The sequence below is a fragment of the Meriones unguiculatus genome, chromosome 19 (assembly GCF_030254825.1).
Source record: "Meriones unguiculatus strain TT.TT164.6M chromosome 19, Bangor_MerUng_6.1, whole genome shotgun sequence".
Taxonomy (NCBI): Eukaryota; Metazoa; Chordata; class Mammalia; order Rodentia; family Muridae; genus Meriones; species Meriones unguiculatus.
In genome coordinates this window covers 32,158,599-32,172,990 of record NC_083366.1, presented here as the reverse complement: position 1 = coordinate 32,172,990, position 14,392 = coordinate 32,158,599, and the positions used below count along the sequence as shown (strand labels likewise).

At 38.2% G+C, this 14,392-nt stretch overlaps 1 protein-coding gene across 7 annotated transcripts in view; it reads left to right on the top strand.

The window, feature by feature from the left end:
* The window catches only part of Hecw1 (HECT, C2 and WW domain containing E3 ubiquitin protein ligase 1), a 302,639-nt gene that overhangs the window by 249,320 nt on the left and 38,927 nt on the right, over window positions 1–14,392 (top strand). The window lies entirely within an intron of this gene.

Below are 14,392 nucleotides of genomic sequence, written 5' to 3'. Positions count from 1 at the left end.
ACTGTTGAATCTGTTGCGAATTCCTGGATGTATTCATTATGCTCCCCATTGTTGTGACAACATATAAGGTAAACAACTCAAGAAAGAAAGGTTGATTTCTGTTCAAAGTGTTGAGGATACAGCCCACCACAGGGAAAGCATGGTGCAAGAAGAGTGTGAGCTATTTGGTCGCATTGCTCTGAAATCAGGGAGCAGAGAGCTATGAACACGTGTCCTCTGCTCTCACATGCAGATCCATCACAAGCCTACTCCTTGTCAACTTAACACCCAAACATAATACTTTTTATATGTTAATATATTTTTATTTATAAGTTTTCATAAAATACATTTTTTGTTTGGTCTCAGTTATTTTTTTGAATTTTCTTTTATTGAAAATATATTTTTTCATGCAAAGTATTCTGATTTTGCTTTCCCCTCCTCCAACTCCCCCAAGATTCTGCCCACCTTCCCTCCCATCCAAATCCACACCCTTTCTGTCTCTCATCAGAAAACAGAGATCTAGAGAATAACAATAAAAATAAGATAAAACAAGAAAAGGCAAATGGGAATAGGACAATACAAACAAAGAGAAGAAAGAGAGCCAAAGAAAATGCTCAAGAAACACATACAGATGCAGAGATACACACAGCAATCCAATAAAAATATACATACACACACAAAACCAAAAGCCATAATATATATATACATAGGGCCTGTAAGGTTAAAAAAAAATGTTTTAAATGCGCTCATAAAACATTATGAAACAAAGAACCTCCAAAGATGCCATCGAGTTCATTTTGTGTTGACCATCAACTGCTGGCCATGGGGCATGCCCTTAAGAGTGGTTTGTATCCCCATTAGGACTGTGTTGGAGAGAACTAACTTTTTATTTCTAAGTGGTTATCAATTAAAGGTAACTTCTAGCCGGGTGTAGAGGTGCATGCCTTTAATCCCAGCACTGGGGGAGGCAGAGTCAGGCAGATCTCTGGGAGTTCACAGCCAACCTGGTCTATAAAGCCAGTCCATGAAAGCCAAGGCTACATGGAGAAACCCTGTCTCAAAAAAAAAAAAAAAAGAAGAAGAAGAAGAGGAGGAGGAGGAGGAGGAGGAGGAGGAGAAGGAGGGGGAAGGGGAGGAAAAAACAGAGGAGGAGAACAAGGAAGAAGAAAGCTTCTGCGTTAGGGATATGGGCTGTGTCCACTTTTCCTCTCAGCACTAGGTTTCCATTTGCTGCAGACCCATGCAGGTCCTGTGCGTGCTGCCATAGTCTCTGTGAATTGGTTTGTGCTTTGGCTCTGCTGTATTTAGAGGGTTGTATTTCTTCAGTGTTCTTAAAATCTTTCCACCTCCTTTTACACAGTGTTCCCTGAACACTGAAAGGAGAAATTTGATGGAAACATTCCGTTTGGGACTGAATGTTTCAAGGTCTCTCTCTCTCTGAACATTTTCTAGATATGAGCCTCTGTATTTGTTCCCATCCTCTGAATCAGGAAGCATCTCTGATAGCTGAGCTTCACTGACTAGTCTATGTAACAGAATGTTTTTAAGAGTCGTTATGGCTATGTTCAATCGCCAAACAACACAAGCTATTTTCAAGGCTATTGGTTGCTCTCCACAAACTGACAGTAACAGTCTATAGTTGTGTAGTACAGCTTGAAATCTGGGATGGTGATATCTCCAGCAGTTCTTTTATTATTCAGAATTATTTTAGCTAGCCTGGTTTGCTGTGTTCCCATGTGAAGTTGAACTTGATGTTTTGGTTTGGTTTGGTGTTTTCAGTTTCTGTGGAAGGTCTTTCCATCTTCTGATGTCTTCTTCAATGCCTTAAAGTTTTTATTATACAAGTCTTTTCTTGTTTGGTTAGTTATCCGGAAACATTTTTTGAGGCTGAAGGAAAAAACATTTTTTTCCACAGAAGGTACTATTTCCCTGATTTCCTTCTTGGTATGTTTTTCATTTGTATATAAGACTACTGCTTTTTATGTGTTGGTTTTGTATCCTCCTGGTGTGTTGAAAGTCTTTATCAGCTGTAAAAGTTTCTGGTAGAATCTTTAGTTTCATTTATATACAAATTGTTTCATCTGTAAATAAGAATACTTTGACTTCTTCTCTTCCTATTTGTATCCACCTGATTTCCTGTAGTTGTCTTATTGCTCTAACTATGACTTCGACTACTATATTGAATAGGGATGTCTTGTTCTTCCTGCTTTGGGTTTTCTCTCCATTTAAGATAATGATGTCTGTGTGCTTGCTGTAAATTCCTTTATTATGTTGAGGTATGTCCTTTGTATCCCTATCTTCCCCAGGATGTTCTTCATGGGGGGCTGTTGAGTCCTTTCAGATATCTTTCCTGCGTCTAAAAAGATAATCATGCTTTTTTTTTCCTTTAAGTTTGGATTGCATGTGTTGATTTGAACCACTCCCAAATCTCCAGGTTGAAGCCAACTTAATCATGGTGATTAATCTTTTTTATGTGTTCTTGAATATATTTGCAAGTATTTCTTTTTACATCAGTAGTTTTATTGCGATACACACTGATACACAATTAAAGGCAAAATGTTCTGGCATTTCTGAGAATTTCATGAAAAGCAAACATAGCCATCTAGGCAGTAGGTAGTAGTAATCATATTCTTCCAAGCAAAAAAGAAAAAGAAACAAACAAATTTTTACATGAGATAACTCAGAAAAACAAAGTCTTATTCACATTTACTTTAGTTTAAAAAAAAACAGCTGTTGTGAGATGAGCTGAGAAGGAAAGGTTGCTTTTGTTATTTAAAGTTCTGCCTCTATGTTTCATTCCAACAACCCGAGTGAACTGGGAGGCCATGTGTTTGGAGACTACATGGAATCTGCTTATAAGACCAATGATTATAATGTCACCATAATGAAAATGAAAGGATAAACGGGGAAAAAGTGTGTCCTACACAAGGCTCTTTTCACGTGGCTCACTTAAAAGGTTTTCATTATCATAAACATCTTAACTCTATTACAGGACATTGGCAGAAGGCTGCTTTTATATCTGCAAAGGGGCTCTGCCTGCACATGAGCTTGGAGCAAACTGTCTGGAATGAAAAGTCCTGACCCTGGGAAGCAGGCATCAGCCTGCCCAGAGTCACACAGGCATTGTTTTGTGACCACCTCATAAAAGAAAGAAGGAATCTTGACAGTTTCCCCTCATTGTAGCATTGGGTCATTGTACCAGTTGGGTGCTTAAATCCCTTTAGTGCCCAAACGTACAAAAGCACTCTAAGGGAAAAAAAAATCCAGAACAGCAATTTGAGTAAATATGCTGCACGTTATATAACTTGGGAACAAAAGAAAGAGAATCCCAAGCGCAGCCCTGGGATTCCATATAGAAAAGCATTTCAGGAGAAAACTGTTTATAAACATTAAGACTCAAGGGCATATAAATACACTTTTGCTTAATCTGTGCTATGTCAAATAGGAATTCTGGTAGATGCTCAGTCGGTTAGGTAATTCTTTTGGGTTTACACTGTTGTCTGTATAAATGGAAGAATATACACTGTTGCATATACTTACACATATATATTTATATAACTCAGATCATCAACATTTCTTTTAAATACATTCACTTTAAAACCCATGTCTCTAAAAGCAAATACATTAAGCTTCTAATATCTAACTCTGAGTTCCTTACCAAGCCTTTCAGAACCGTTTCTTAACAATGGCAGGGGACCATTAGCTTTCCCTTTAAGCACTAAAATGCAGTCACATCATTGAAACAGTATGTGAAAACAGCCATGTCTTCACTTCCTCCATGTTCATTCCCTGTGATGCTTCTGCATCTGTCCAGTGGTGGGACAGCATTTCCTAGAGGGAGCACCTTGTTCACTTGACATCACTTCCTAATCAAAGGAGTCAGCTGCCATTGCCCTTGAGCTTTGTTTAAGGAAACTAACACCCTTTGTGTTTGATATCGCTCCCAGAGATCACTGTGAGTGGTGTGTGATTATCCCCCTGAGGTAAAGCAGAGGGAGCCCTGGAATTTGAAGGAACCAAAGTTTCCAGGAGAACAGCACATAAAAGACCTGGGTCTCCATATCTCAGTGCCATGAAGCAACTCAAAACCACAACCAGGATGAGAACCTGGGGCATCTGACAGTGTAGTTCAAACAACAGAAATGAGTAGTTTCTAAAGACGGGACACAACTCACAAAAAAATAAGATGTTACTGTTTAATTCCCACCTCAAAAAAAAATCTTTTTGTGTTTGTTGCTTGTATTTCATTAATTTCAGCTTTAAATTTGATTATTTCTTCTGATCTACTCTTTGGAGGTATTATTTCTTTTTTTTTCTAGACCTTTCAAGTGTGTTGTTATTAATATGAGATCTCTCTTTAATGTAGACATTTAGTGCTATAAACTTGCGTCTTAGAACTGCCTTGGGTCTCATAGGTTTGGGTATGTTGTGGTTTTATTTTTATTCAATTCTAAAAAGCTTTTTACTTCCTTCTCAATTTTTATCTTGACCCAATTTTCACTCAGGAATGTGTTGTTCAGTTCCCATGAGTTTGCACATTTTTCTGCTGTTCCTATTGTTGTTGGTAACTAGCTTTAATGCATGGTTGTCAAGTAAAATTATTTCAATTTTCCTATTGACACTTGCTTTGTGTCCTAATATGTGGTCAATTTTGGAAAAAGTTCCACTGGCTGTTGAAAAGAAAGTGTTTAGTGTTTTGGTGGAACTTTCTGTAGATGTCTGCCAGGTCCCTTTGATTTATGACAATATTTAACTCAAGAAATTATTTATTTTTTTTGTCACGGTGGGCTCTCTGCTCATGAGAGCTGGCTATTGAAGCCATCGCTATCACTGTGTTAGGATCAATCATGTGTTTTTAGGTAGCTTTATGAAACTGGGTGCCCTTGTGTTTGGCACATAAACATCTAGAATTTCAATGTCCTCTTAGTCGATGTTTCTTTAATGAGTGTGTGCTCTCCTTTATCTCTTCTGACTACTTTTGGTTTGAGTTCTATTTTGTCAGGTTTTAAAATGGGTATGCCTAATTGCTTCTTAGCTTCATTCACTTGGAGTACCTTTTATTGTTCTTTTACCCTACGATGTCTTTACTTGATGGTGAGGTATGTTTCTTAGATGCAACAGAAAGATAAATTCTGTTTTCTAATCCAATCTCTCTCTTTTTAAAGATGTATTTATTTATATTATGTATAGGAGTGCTTTATCTGCATGTGCACCTGCATGCCAGAAGAGGGTATCAGATCCCTGTATAGATGGTTGTGAGCCACCATGTGGTTGCTGAGTATTAAACGCAGGACCTCTGGAAGAGCAGACAGTGCTCTTAGCCACTGAACCATCTCTCCAGCCCCCAATCCAATCTCTTAATAGGTGTCTTTGCTGATTTAATTGAAACCATTAATATTAAGAACTATTACCAAGCAGCATTACTAATTCCTAATAATTTTGCTCTTGCTTTTCCTTACCTTTTAATTAACTGTTCTGGGATTATTTATTTCCTGAGTCTTTTTGGGCATGATCAGCCTTCTCTTCATACTGAGCCTTTTCTTCTAGAGCAAATTGGACAAAAAAAAAAGTTTAAATTTGTATTTATTATGAATGTTTTTTCTTTTTCTGCTTGTGTTTTATAGTTTTGATGGGTATAGTTGCCTAAACTAGCATAGGTGGTCTTCTACAATTTGTAGAGCATCCATTCAGGCCCTTCTGGCTTTCAGAGTCTTTGCTGAAAAGTCGGGTGTTATTCTAATGAGCCTGCCTTTTTTATTTGAGTTGGAATTTTTCCCTTGAAGCTTTTAATATATTTTTTTAATCTGTACATTTTGTGTTTTGATTTATTATATGTTATGGGAAGCTTCTTTTCTGACCCTATCGACTTGGTTTTCTGTATGCCTCTTTTTCCCTTGATATGCATTTCTTTCTTTAGATTAGGAAATTTTTTCTTTGATTTTGTTAAAAATACTCTCTGTGCCTTTGACCTGAGGTTTCATTTCTTGCTGTATACCTATTATTCATAGGTTTGATCTTTTCATGGTGTCCCAGATTTCTTGGCTGTTTTGGGGCCTGAACTTTTTTAGATTTAACATTTTATTTGACAGAGCTATCCATTTTTTTCTACATTGTCTTCAAAACCTGAAATTCTCTCTTCTATGTCTTTTAATCTGTTGCTCTGAGATTTTTTTTTTTTTTTTGGTTTGGTTTTCTGAGCTTTTCATTTCAAGTTTAGCGTTAAAAAAAAAGAGAGAAAGATTCTATTTATTTGTTAAATTCTATTTTCATGTCTTAAATTGTTTTTATTCTTTGCATTCAATGACTTATATCTTTAGTCTTCATTAGGCATTTATTCATATCCTCCTTAATTTCCTTGAATGTGTTTATAATTGCTATTTTGATGTCCTCTTCTGGCAATTCTGATAAATTGCTTTTCTCGTGGCCTATTACAATACAATAACATTGCTGGATTCTAGAAAAAGTGCTGGGAATCTAGGCAACTGGAGCTATGATGTTTGACGTGTTTCTTGGTGTAGATATCTGATCTCTCCTTTGTTGGATACAGCTCCATTCCTTTATTACTGTTGCCCTAATCTGGATCCTAGCCATACTTGGAGGCAGTGATTCCCTGGTCAACAGGAAAGTGATTCTTCAGATCAGCAGGGAGTTGCAAAGGAAAAGAGATAATCTAGAAGGAAAGGCTGAGGGGGCATTGGAGAATCCTAAAATGATTCTTTTAAGACATAAACTTCCCCTGATAGGGAAGCACCCTTACCAGGCCACAGAGGAGGACAATGCAGCCAGTCTTGATGAGACCTGATAGACTAGGGTCAGATGGAAGGGGAGGAGGATCTCTCCTATCAGCAGACTACAGATGGGACATAGAGGGAGAAGAGGGAAGGAGGGTGGGGCTGGGAAAGAAATGAGGGAGGGGGCTACAGCTGGGATACAAAGTGAATAAACTATAATTTATTAAAAATTTTTAAAAATAAAAATAAAATGTTTCACACACAAAAAAGGACATAAATTTCCACCCCTGATATGCATAAGTTCACAGCCATCTCAAAGTGCAAAATACATTTAGTCCATCTCTAACCACCACCACCCCCAAAGCGTTAATAGTCCCAAAGTCTCTCCTGAGATTCAAGGATAACTCTCAACTCTAAGACCCTATGAAGCAAAAACATCAAGATATATAGCTCTGATACACTATAGATAGACTAAACTCTCCTAAACCAAAAGGGAAAAACAGGAAGATATCTGGGATATCATTCCAAAGCAAGACATAAATGACTGAAACCCAGAAGGACAAACACCAAACCCTAGGCTTTGCCTCCACAACTTTAGGGGGGGGAGGTTTCAAAAGTCTGAACCTGATGCCTCAGTGGTTTTCTGGAATCTTGATACAGGGCATCCATGACTCTGTAACTCTTGCATTTTGCATTCCTGTAAAACCAGTACCAAGTGGGCAGTGCTGCAGAGCTCTGCGGGTGGCCTGGTGTGTAGCCTCCTACCATGGTTCCAATGGCCTCTGTGTATCGTGGCAGATGAATCTGAGAAAACACTCCCGGAGGGTGTTTCCTAACAGAGAACTCCTTCAGTTGTGGCGTTCTCTAATTCCTGACGAATGTGTCACACAAGTTGAAACCTTCAATGGCTGGCACATTCCTTACTCCTAAATTACTTTTCCTATTATCTCAGTACAGTGTTCAAAGTTTCTCCTTAATTGGACTAATCTCTTTAATAATTATAGCTGCTTTCCTGGGACCCTCTTTGTAAGCAACTTTCTTTAAACTCACCTGTCCTCCACAAACTGAACATTTTATATATTTTTCTGTAAATTTTTCTGTTCAGTCTTACTGTAATCCTAGATAAGAACAGTGAACAGTAACTATAACACAGTGTAACAACTATGAAATTTCCTCTACCAGAGGAGGAGAACTCCCCCTCTCAGTGGACTAGAGGAAAGGGATAGAGGGGAAGAGGGAGGGAGGGTGGGGCTGGGAGCAGCTGAGGGAGGGGGCTTCAATCAGGATATATAATGAATAAATTGTGGGAAAAAATAAAAATTAAAAAAAAACACTAAAAAAATTTCCTCTGCCAAACAAATCCAGTATTAGTTTTGAATTCAGACTCATACAAGGTCTCAGGACATGAACAGAATGGAACTTGAAACTTCCTCTTTGTCTCCTCTTTTCCTGTGACTTCTTGAGAAGCGAATGATGAAGGCTACGAGGAGGAAATTGGGATATTTATTCAAACAGGGGACAAGACGAATACACAAGTCACTATGAAAGGTATTGACTGGACACCAGGATTTATGAGCTACCTCTCATGTATATTCCATTCAGGAACTTTACCTTCTAATAGTAATGTTATACCTTCTAACAGTAATGTTATACATTGTACAACATGATATATATTATATATCATGTTATATAATGATAATGTTATAATAGTAATGTCATATTATACATAAAGAATATATTATATATAATATAGCTATTATACATAAAATACATACTAGTATGTCAAAATATGACATAATATGCAAATCATACTTTATATAATCTCTTAATTTTTCTTATTGGCTTGAAACATAAAATTTGAAATAATGTCTCAGCGGTCATGAGTTCAAATTATCAATAAAAAAATAAAATGTTGTGTTAAGTATCATATCATATAGGACAATGATAGGTTTGTGGATGAAATCTTCATTAATTTAACAATTAGCAGTTGAGTGTACTATATGTTGGGTTACAAAGGTGAAAGGAGCAAAATCTCCTCTCTCTAAAATCAGTAGGAGAAATACATACAAAAACAATTGCAATAAACTATCGTAAGTACTAAGTTACACACACATATATACATATGTGTTAGTCTGATATTTATAAATATAATATATATCACATATATCGAACACAATTATATTGTAAGTAGAGGAGCACACACACACATAAGTATGTATGTATATATATATATATATGTTGTTAAAGATATATATATATCAAATGCTTCTATTACACCTACTTTAGCAGCTACCATAATATAGCAATAGGATACTTTGTTCAGGATTGCTTGTTTCTCTCAATGATCACATGGCTGGGAGGTGCATTCACTGACTTTTCATAGCATCAAGATAGAGGGTCCTATGGCACTTTAATAAAGTCAAAAATTCCTAAGTCAAACTAACATAAATTGAGAAGCACATATACACCATCAAAATACCTTATTTGATACAAAGTTAGTTGGGGGCAGGATGACTCAGTTCTATGAATCTTATATACAGAAAGGATCATGAAATACTTGAAGTTGGAGCTAGAGAAGGGGATACACTAGTTATGTCCTGTAGATTTGTGGTTTTGAAGAGTGTTGCTGCATTGCAGAAAATAAGCTTGAGGAATAAGACTGGCAACTAACTGTAGAGTAGCTCTGAAACAGCTGATAAGCCAAATTCAGAATTTAGAGTTAGTGTCAAGGAGAGAAAGAACCTGATTCCAGGGAAATGTGTTGGGAATGAGTACTCTTGGTGTCACCAAACAAGCAGATGACCAAACATTACCCAGCAAGGCAATCTCTTAAGAAAGGAAGGGAGGAACACCAGAACCCAAGCCAGCCAAAATGTGTGGCCAAAATGGTCTCCGTCTTTTATTCCTGGTGTAGATGGTAAGTTTGTCCTCATCCCACTTGTGGGAGCTCAACTTCACAATCTGATATGACTGTTGCAAAGTAGAAGAAAAAGGACCCTTATTGAGCTAACTACCTTTGTGGAAAAAAATGTTTCTCACACATACCATGAGAGAAGTTTTAGATAACTGGTTCACTAACAATTAAGATATGAGAGGATTAAAAATATGGAATAGAGTCATCATATCTGGTTACACAACTTGGTTAACTGATATTATTAACTCTGACATAATTATGTGGTATAAAGAAAAAATGACAATGATGAAGAGGACAAGGAAGAAAAAAGAGGAGGAGAAATTTAAAGTAAAAATTTAAAGTCTTATAATTTAAATTTAAATATACAGAATTTTCAGTTTCTGTGGTTAATCTCTCCAGCATAGCTAAGTGATCTTGCTAGCAGAATTACTAGTAGCTTGGCTAGCAATGCTTTGAGGAACATCAAATCAGAGAGGGACATCAAATCACTATGTGAGCTATGATCATCATTAGCCTATACAGATGTTAGCATATGTTAATGAATGAATTTTTCTTGGGAAGACAAGCAGACATTTGTGTACTCATCCTAGAAAGGGAGCCCCCAGCAGACAAAGATTGCACCCATGACCGACTTGGTGAACCAAGGAGTTTTTACTAGGCTGACTAAGGAGAGGATGGGTCCAGGGTTACTCACAGAAGCAGGGATTATGTAGAAGCAGCTGCACCACTGACAATCTCGCTCCTGAGAGCTTCAACCCTGCAACCCTGCACAATTCGAAGGCAGCTCAGTGGGCCCAGGAAATATCCTCTCAGCAACTTAGTTGGTCAAGGTCTCCTCCTCCAGCAGTTTAAAGCTTCTGTAAGTGGGGCAGGGTGGGGCTCTATGCTTGCAGCTTGCAGCTTTCTCAGACATGTGACATTTATTTATCCCTTGAGTCCCATGATCCTTCCCCTTCCCCATGGAGGGAGTGTTTCAGCTTGCAGGGAACTGTCTTTCAACAGTGTGGTGGTCTATGACGTATGGTGACAAACCTGGTATTTCAAATGTGATCAGAATCCAAGGAAATCCAAGAAGGAGCAGCCAAAGAGCGCAGGACGTAGGGAGGCAAAAATGAGAGAATAAAGGAGGGATGGAAGGGAACAGGGGGCCCAGGAGAATACATGCTGTGGTTAAAGAAGAAAGTAATCTAAAAAGATGGGGCCTGGAGTGAAGAGCCTGGGCAACAGAGTGGGCACCTCAAGGATTCAGGATAAAGGACTGAGATGTAGCTGAGGGGCACACAGAGAGTGGGCATGCTCCAAAGGACAGGTGAGAAAGAGAGCTTCACTTTGAATGATGACAGAGTGTAGCAGAGATGAGCACACGGTGAGAAGTCTGAGACTTTCCTGAGAAAATCTGTGGAATCGGCCATGTTCACTGTGGCTATACCTGAGCCTCTACTAGAAAGCACAGCAAGAAAAAAAAAAAAAAAAACAAAACACTGGGCTTTTGGCCTGTGTGTCAGATGGAATGTCAACTGGAGAATACCCTGGGTTGTTTTCACTGCAAAGCGACCCAGCCATCCTCTCAGCGGCTTTGCTGTATTGCAATCTGCCCAACATTTACCGGCCAAAGGGGCTTTGTAGATGGCTCAATTGCAACTCATTTTATTGAAAGAAGAAATTATGTTTTCTTGGGACGTTAAGAATCAGCAAGAATTAGTAAGAATCTTTTCTCATAATTTTTTTATTTTGTTTACAGGGGAGAGAGAAGAAGAGAGAAAGGGAGGGAGGAAGGGAGAGATGCAAATGCCACTGAGCTTGTGTGGAGATGAGAGGATAACTCAGGGGTCAGCTCCCTCCTTCCACTGTAGAATCCAAGGATTGTTAGACTTGTGTGACAAATGCTTAGATTTACTAAATCATCTCTCCAGCCCAGAGGAACTAGAGGACCCTTGCCTGGGGAGTTTGCCTTACGTGTTAGTGTGCTGGCTTTCATTTACTACGGCATAAAGTGACGTTGAGACTACTTGTTCTGTAGACTACTTGTCCTGTGTCCTGGGAGCAAAATTGCGGATGGCTTTCTGAATTTCAACATTTGACATCCTCTCTTACTCTAAGCTCCTGCTTTATGTATGTCAGTCCCTACAGCTCTCATCTACCTGAGCCACCACTGTAGAGGCATTTTAAATTGTAAATATTAATTTTGGTTAGCACATAAATATGATTAACTGTGAGATGTTCATACAGATATATTATTGTACCTACTCCATAGCCCAAATAGTTCTTCCTTCTGCCTTCATGGAGTATATATTCCATTACCTCCTCTGTTCATTTCTCCTCCCTCGATTTAAATTACTTCCTCATCAGTCCTCACTCAGAAAGGCAAACTAGACAGACATCAGAAGAGGGAGAAAACAGGGAATAGGACAGGAGCCTACACAGAGGGCCTCTGAAAGACTCTACCCAGCAAAGTATCAAAGCAGATGCTGAGACTTAGAGCCAAACTTTGGACAGAGTGCAGGGAATCTTATGAAAGAAGGGGGAGATAGTAAGACCTGGAGAGGACACGAGCTCCACAAGGAGACCAACAGAATCAAAAAATCTGGGCACAGGGGTCTTTTCTGAGACTGATACTCTAGCCAAGGACCATGCATGGAGATAATCTAGAACCCTTGCACAGATGTAGCCCATGGCAGCTCAGTGTTCAAGTGAGTAATGGAACAGGGATTGTCTCTGGCATGAACTCAGTGACTGGCTCTTTGATCATCTTCATCTGATGGGGGAGAAGCCTTACCAGGCCACAGAGGAAGACAATACAGCCAGTCCTGATGAGACCTGATAGACTAGGGTCAGATGGAAGGGGAGGAGGACCTCCCCTATCAGTGGACTAGGGATGGGGCATAGAGGGAGAAGAGGGAGGAAGGGTGGGGTTGGGAGGGGATGAGAGAGGGGCTACAGCTGGGATACAAAGTATATAAACTGTAATTAATAAAAAAAATTAAAAATAAATAAAATAAAGCACTTCCTGACTCTTCACATTCATTCTCCTTTCTACTTTTATTTTCTAAACCAATTTAAAGCTAGATTCCATGAGTTCAGAGACCATCAAAATTAATCTTTCTGAGCCTGATTCATTTAATTAGGATTTGTTTTTGGTTTTGGTTTTGTTTTTCTGAAACATGGGTGATGCATTAGCTACTGAAGTAAGGGTAACTGATCAGTGGCTACACTGCTGAGGAAAATGACACCCCTTCTTCCAACAATTGTTAATTGCCAATACACCCTCAAGAAAGTGGTGGGGACTCCCAATCCCCACTCCTATCCTTGGTGAAGTCATGACAGGCCCAATCTTGTGCAAGTCTTCTGTAGATAAAACCACAGTTAAGGTTAGTTTGAGTATAATACCTATGTCATAGAAAAAAAGACATCTTCTTGCTTCATACTCCTATTCTCTGACTCTTACATTCTTTCTGTACCTTCTTCTCTCTGGGCCTTAGAAGGGGTTATATAGTTGCCATGTGTAGGTGCAAACTCTCCACCATACCTATTCTCAGCACTTTGGCCAATTATGAGTTTCTACATCCACTGCTATTCACTGCAGTAAAAGCTTCTCGGATGAAAGCTGGGAACAGCACAGATCTATGCTGTTTTAGTTATTGAGGGACTTCCCTATTGGCCTCATCGAAGGCACAGCCATTTACTTCCCATCAGCAACGTGTGGAGGTTCCTCTTCCCCCACTTTCTTGCTGGTATCTATCATTTCTTTACTTGGAGATACACATCCATTTCTACTGGGTGATAGAGAATTACAAAACTACTCTAATTTGCATTTCCCTGACAGTTAAGGATACAGACTACCTTTTCAAATATTCTTTTTGAGAAATCTGTATGCATTTAATTATTGATTGGATATTTGATGTTCTGATGTATACTTTTTGGAGTTTTTAACAGATTCTGGATCTTAATCCCCACATTGGAAATATAATGAGCAGAATTTTTCTTTCATTCTGTAACCTGTCTCTTCACTCATATAATTGTTTTCTTTTCTGTGTAGAAGCTTTTTAATTTAATGCAATTCCATTTGCCAATTCTTTGGGTTATTTATTGTACTATTTGAATCCTTCTCAAAAAGTCTTTGCCTGTACTGGTATCTGGAGATGTTTTGCATTTTATTTCCTCTAGTTTCACAATTTCAGGTCTTATATTAAGGCGCTTGATGCATTTTGGAGTGATTTGTATTCAGGATGAGAGATGAGCATCATTTCATGATTATTTGTGGATATGCAATTTTTGAAGCACCATTTTAAAAGAGACTGTCATCTAGTGTGTATTTTTAACATTTTTATCAAAGGTTGAATTCTCATAACTGTGTGGGTTTGTCTCTTGGTCTCCTATTCTATTTTATAGTCAATAGCTCTGTAATGTGTCATTTCTATGCTGTTATTGTTACCATAGATCTGTAATATAATTTGGGATTATTCCTCATTCTTCTTAGTGTATTAAGGTTATTTTATTCTTCCATGTGCATTATAGGGTTGTTTTTTCTACTTCTATGAAAAAAAGTTCATGTTTGATGGGCATTTCATTCTGTCTGTAAATCTTTTCTTTGTAAAATGCATGTTTCACAATAGTAATTCTTCCAATCCATGAGCATGGGGAATTGTTTCAATCTTCATATGTCTTCTTTAATTTCTGTTGCCCACACCTCAAAGTTTCCATTGTGTGGCTCTTTCATTTCTTTTGCTAGCTTATTCATGTTGTTTTTTTTTTAATTTTGAGGCTATTG